This window comes from Balaenoptera acutorostrata, chromosome 11 (assembly GCF_949987535.1).
Source record: "Balaenoptera acutorostrata chromosome 11, mBalAcu1.1, whole genome shotgun sequence".
NCBI lineage: Eukaryota > Metazoa > Chordata > Mammalia > Artiodactyla > Balaenopteridae > Balaenoptera > Balaenoptera acutorostrata.
Genome location: NC_080074.1, coordinates 17,217,023 through 17,223,022, shown reverse-complemented (window position 1 = coordinate 17,223,022; position 6,000 = coordinate 17,217,023). Strand labels below are relative to the sequence as shown.

The 6,000-nt window shown below is 50.2% G+C and overlaps 1 long non-coding RNA gene across 1 annotated transcript in view; it reads left to right on the top strand.

Annotated features, from left to right (window-relative positions):
- The first annotated feature begins 3,541 nt into the window (after positions 1 to 3,541).
- Positions 3,542 to 6,000, top strand: part of LOC103003139 (uncharacterized) — a 204,048-nt gene continuing 201,589 nt past the window's right edge. The window contains exon 1 of the long non-coding RNA XR_449624.2: positions 3,542 to 3,758. This is a non-coding gene — a long non-coding RNA (uncharacterized LOC103003139). The remainder of the gene's footprint in view (positions 3,759 to 6,000) is intronic.

Here is a 6,000-nt window from a genome sequence, read left to right as displayed (position 1 = left end):
ACAAATCAACATATTTACGAAACAAAAACAGGCTCACAGACATAGAGAACAGACTTGTGGTTGCCAAGGGGGAGGCGATGTGGGGGAGGGAAGGAATGGTAATTTGGGATTAGCAGAGGCAAACTATTATACATAGGATGGATAAACAACATGGTCCTACTGTATAGCACAGGGAACTATATTCAATATCCTGTGACAAACCATAATGGAAAAGAATATGAAAAAGAATATATATAACTGAATCACTTTGCTGAACAGAAGAAACTAACACAACACTGTAAATCAACTATACTTCAATAAAAATTTTTTAAAAAGTGGCACCAAGGAGTCTAGAGGGGTTGCTGTTCATGTTCCCACCCTGATCCCTGTTACCAGGCTGGTGCACCCCGATCCCAGCTGCTCTGGGTGCTGCCTGCTAAGGGCTCCCAGCTTCCCCTTCTCTAGAAGTTTGCCTTCATTCCCAGAGTTTCTTTACCTGGGAGGATACAAGCTCCCCCATTCACCTCCTGTAGCCTGCATCCAATGAGTAACCACCAGGGGATATAAGAGGCCAGCCCCCATTTCAAAGTGGGATCAACTCTGAGGTACAGTTCACACTCCAGAGCTCCCTGTGGGGTCAGGCTTCAGCTAGATCCCAGCTGAGACGGTATCCTGGCTTAAGTCCTCCCCGCCCGATCCTGCTTTCCTCACTTCCTCAGTAAGTCACGTGTGCCCAAATCCTTGTCTCAGGCTCTGCTTCCAGGGAACCAGATATAAAACAGATTACCACACCACATTGGCAAAAGGTTTACCCCATCAAAACCCACACCTGAATCTGGGGTCTTACCGTGTCAGGGCGAGGGACGGTCACACTCATGGGGAGAAGTGGGGAGACCATAGTACAGATGCTTGCCCCGGTGCCAGAGCAGAACTGGTCTAGACGGCTTGACACAGGCTTGTTGGGACTGGGACGGTGGAGGGAGTGGCAGGCCTGTATCAGCCCCCACTGGCAGGATCAAGAGAGAAAGTATTCCCAAATGGGTTGGAGGGTATCCAAGAGAAAGAGATGGGTGGTTGAGCTCAGGTTCCTAACCAGCTGCTGAGAGATGGAGCACGGTGGTCCTTAGGTCCCTGCAACTGTGGAAGCAAGGGAGATGCAGAAAAGACCCCACTGTTTGGTCCTGAGCTTTTAGGCAGGCCCAGTGAAAGCTCTGTTTCACCTCTTTCAGGGGTAAGAAGGGAGGGGGTGGAGATGGGGTGGGTGAGAAGGGATCGAGGGGTAGGTGTGTTAGGATGAGCAGACAAAGGTGAAGAGAATTGCTGCTCTCCTCCCCAAGACCCACATTTACCTACATCTCTCTCTCCTTTGTCTTACTTCTTGGACTTCACGTCCTTCCTACCCCTCCTCACTGTGAAGTCTTAGCCCACCTTTCGCTTCTCTCAGCTTCACTCCCACTTTCCTCCCTGCCCAAATTCTTGGTGTTCATTCAACAAATATTTACAAAGTGCCCACCAGGCGTCAGGCACTTTTCTAGATCTGGGAAGTCACCAGAAACAGCTGTCCTTAGTCATGGCCAGTGTGGGAAGACACCCAGTAAACATGCAGTCAGCTGCAGAGGGTAAATTCAGCTAGAGTTAAGTGCCATGAAGTAAACACAAGGAGAGGATGATGTGGGTGTTTGTTTTGGCTGGGAGTCTTGTCTGCCCTGTGGAGCTGCAGGTGTTTGAGCGAGGAGGTCTCAGATGATACTTTGCTTCCTCCAAGATGTGGGACCCAGCGCCTCACTCATAAGAAGTCACCACACACGTGTTCATTTCTGGACTACACTTGGGCTTTTCGCCTTCAGACCAGACTTGGGTTTCAATCCTTTTGCCCTTGGGTTTCTCCCCCTGATTTGTGTGCATTGGGTCAGATGTGGCCTCCAAGCGCCTGCGCTGGAGTCTCGAGTTGCTCACTGGTGTGGGACCTACAATGCATCTTGACGTTCACAACCTCAGTTCCTTCTGTGTGAGACAGGGGAGGTGAGCGCGCCCACTTTCACAGGGTTATGGAGGGCAGAATGAGACCATCAGCAGGAAGTGCTCCCTCAAGGGATGGTGTTGTATGATGGGTCAAGTCTTCATTCAGCACCACCGGTGGGACCAGCCTCAGGAGGAGCCAGAAAGAACAGGGGACCCAAGGCTCTTGCAGCCTGGATAGCTTTGAGGCGGTCTTGGCCATTGCTTTTGTGCTTGATTGAGGTCCTGAGGATCGGTTTTTAGGGAGTGGAGAGGTAAATGGCAGGAGAAGGGGTCTCTCCCCTAGCCTTCCCACTGCCCCAGACCCGGAGCTCATCTTTTCTCTCCTCAAACTGATACCCTCCAGCTGTCCCTATATTGCTCCTTCCTTAGGCTTGAAATCCCAGTTTCATCCTGGTTTTTTTTCTTTCCCTCATCCTACTCCTCTACTCAGAATGCGAGTCTCCCACATCCTGTGGTTCATTTTCCCCAACTCCCTTCACTTCGTTTCCTTTGCCCTTGCCCTGCTTCCAGCCCTGGATCCTCCTCTCACATTTCTGCTGGCTGGTGTAACTTCCTCCTGGGTATCTCCCACCACCGTTTCTACTCATTACGGTCCATGAGTCACACTTGGAGATCCCACTCCCTAAAAGAAAAAGAGTTCCTACTCCTCGTGCTGGCGTCTGGAGCTCTCTCCTCCATGACTGCTTCTACTCTCCCACCTCAATACCCAAAGAGCCAACCTTGCCCACTCACTGCTCCCCAAACAAATGCCATATTTTGCCTGCCTCTGAGCGTTTGTTCCTGCAGCTCCCGCTGTCGAGACTGCCACATTTGCCCGGTCCTTCAAAACCATGTTCAGACATAGCCCCTGATGCCACGATTGGTTGGGAATTCGCCCTTACCCCGCATATTCATACCCCTTATCTCACACCTTTCGCAGGACACTCATATCCTGCAGCTGCTCCAGGAATTCGTGCACTTTTGTGCTACTGAGGAAGTAGCACAGTTGTTGGTGGGGTGTATCCTTCCCTACTGTCAGGTATTGATCCCTGTATTACATCCCACATGGGATACGTGAGATTTCCTCTGGTGACAAATGAGGCTCAGATTAAATCACTTGCCCAAGTTCACGCAGGTCCTAATGGAGAGAGGTGGAATACAAACCCACAGGATTTCTTAATCCAAACACGGCGTTCTCAGCAACTATGCTATCGTGCCTCCAGGTAGACGTTTGCTGACTGAACTGGGTTGAATAGCACTAAGGGACCGTGGCTGGTTGAGTGCCAAGTGCCCAGTACGGAGAGGATCGCTGTAGGAATAGAGTGGACCTCCTGCTTAACTACTGGCGCTGCCGCGGGGCTGTCAGGTGGCCCCGCCACCGGATCGAGCCAGCAGCTGCCAGTGGGGTGGCCTCGCTGGGCAGCCTGAGAAGGATGCGACCTCAAAGGAAAATTGATTTAGGATGAACCGTGCCAGAAGCGGCCCCTCCGTCACCAGCCCCCTCTTGGGTCATATTTCAAAGCCTGGCTCAGGGCCACTGGCTGGGGCGCACGCTGTGAGATCATGGCTGAGCCATCTGACTCTCCAAATTATAAGGACCAACTTGGGAGTTTTATCGCATTTCTGCCGCCCAGGCATGAAGTCAGCTGGACGGCGCGTGACAGGGAGTGTTCCTCTTGTAATTAATCGGGGTGTGCGTTTTTTTTTCATCTTCTGCCTAAATTCAGCGTGCTGTGAGCGTGCGCGCTCCCTCGGAGCTACCCTGCGCAGTAGCGGAGGTGAGTCACAGCTGTAAAATCTGGAAAGCTTGTGGGGGGATGCAGGAGCAGAGAAATAGAAATTATTGTCATCATCTTCCAGGCGTGCTCGACTTAATTACTGCCCTTTCAGCAGCTGCATTGTGCCTTCCTAACACCGAGCCAGAAGTGATGGTTCGAGCGGGGAAGGACCGGTTCTCTGTTGGGCAGAGGCCCCGGAGGCTCTTTTGCGGGAGGATGGGGCAGGTTGGGTGCCCAGCACTGCCGCTAGGCAGCTGGAACCCGTGTGGATTTGCTCTGAGACCCTTGGGCGTGAGCAGCCACACGTTTTCTTTATTTTTCTAAAGCAAATAAATCTGGCTTGGTCCCCCACCTGCCAGGGCTGGCAGGAAACCCATTCTTAGTTAATGTCTTTCTGGGGGGGAGCAGTGGTGAAGGATTCTTTCTCTCCTCCTTGGGAACGTAAGGAAACCTTGGCAAGTGTTCAGCAAGATTGAGGAGCAAGTTTGCCGTGTTGGGTCCACAGTAGAGAAATTCTGGCTCATGGTCTGCAAGCACCATTTCGAAGGGAGCCTCCCATCTTCCTCCATCCCAAGCCTGGTCGGGGGTCTCGGCAGAGGCTCCCGAGGCACGTGGCCTCACATTTTCCCTGGGCGCACCCCTCAGTCATGCCCCCATCCCGGGCTGCAGGTCTCCACCCTCAGGGACTTGCAAACCATTGTCTCTTTCCCAGTCTCAGAGAAGACGCATAACCCCTCAGGCTGAGCCACCTCTCCTCTGTCTTCCTACCCTTAAAACAGTTCCCCTCTCAGACAGCACGGTTCTCTCATCTCTTTAAGCCTTTCTTTTCTTTTTTTAATTAAAAAAATATTTTTTGCGGAGCACAGGCTCTAGGCACGCAGGCTTCAGTAGTTGTGGCATGCGGGCTCAGTAGTTGTGGTGCACGGGCTCAGTAGTTGTGGCTCTCAGGCTCTAGAACACAGGCTCAGTAGTTGTGGTGCACGGGCTCAGTTGCTCCACGGCATGCGGGATCTTCCTGGACCAGGGCTCGAACTGGTGTCTGCAACAAGAGAAGCCACTGCAATGAGAAGCCCACGCACCGCAAGAAGAGTAGCCCCTGCTCACCACAACTAGAGAAAGCCCACACGCAGCAATGAAGGCCCAATGTGGCCAAAAATAAGTAAATTAGTTAATAATTAACTTTAAAAATGTTTTTAATTTAATTTTCATTTTATATTGGAGTATAGCTGATTTACAATGTTGTGTTAGTTTCAGGTGTACAGCAAAGTGATTCAGTTATACATATACATATATCCATTCTTTTTCAGATTCTTTTCCCATATAGGTTATTACAGCATATTGAGTAGAATCCCCTGTGCTATACAGTAGGTCCTTGTTGATTGTCTATTTTATGTATAGTAGTGTGTATATGTTAATCCCTACCTCCTAATTTATCCCTCCCCACTTTTCCCCTTTGGTAACCATAAGTTCTTTAAGCCTTTCTTAAAAGACAAACAAACCAACCAACCTACCTGCCAGAAAAGCAGAAAACCAAACCAAAGTAAACAAACAGAAATTGTTAGATTTTTTTCCCCTTGGCTATTTGTTCAGACAAGGAGAAAAAATGACCTTTTCATTCTTTGAGTCTTCTAGCAAGAACAAGATAGAGCCACTTCTCCATGAGTTTGTCACACTACAGCTCGGTGATCTTGGGCAAGTTACCTAAACTCTGAGGCTCAGTTTCTATTTTAAAAGGTGGGATACATGGCTCCTTGTAGCAGGGATATTGTGAGGATTAAGTGACATAAGTCAGGCATTTAGTGTAGAACTTGGCATGGAGTTGGCTCTCAAAGCATGGCTGTTGCTGGAAGACGGGGAGCTCTGTGATGGCGCCTGGGGCTTCCCCATCCTGGAGGCCAGGGGCTGTAGTTCGCTGATCTCAGTATCCTTGGCAATTGGGCCATACCCGGCACCCAGGAGGCATGCACAAATGTTTGGTTAAGTGAATGGTGTAAACAGCAGGATTTAGGAGGGGCTGAGAGAGACAAGCTTCCTTTACCAACCCCAAACAACTGGCATTCCTGTTGCACGTCCACAGTACACACACATATGCATCTTGGGTGTGTGTGATGTGTGACACAGTGATGGCAAGACAGAACCACACAAGGGAACTGCAGGTTGGGTCCTCTGACTCTGGTTACTAACATCTTGACTGGAATAGGTCAGGGGACTGTACTCATTTGGGACATATGCTATATTTAAC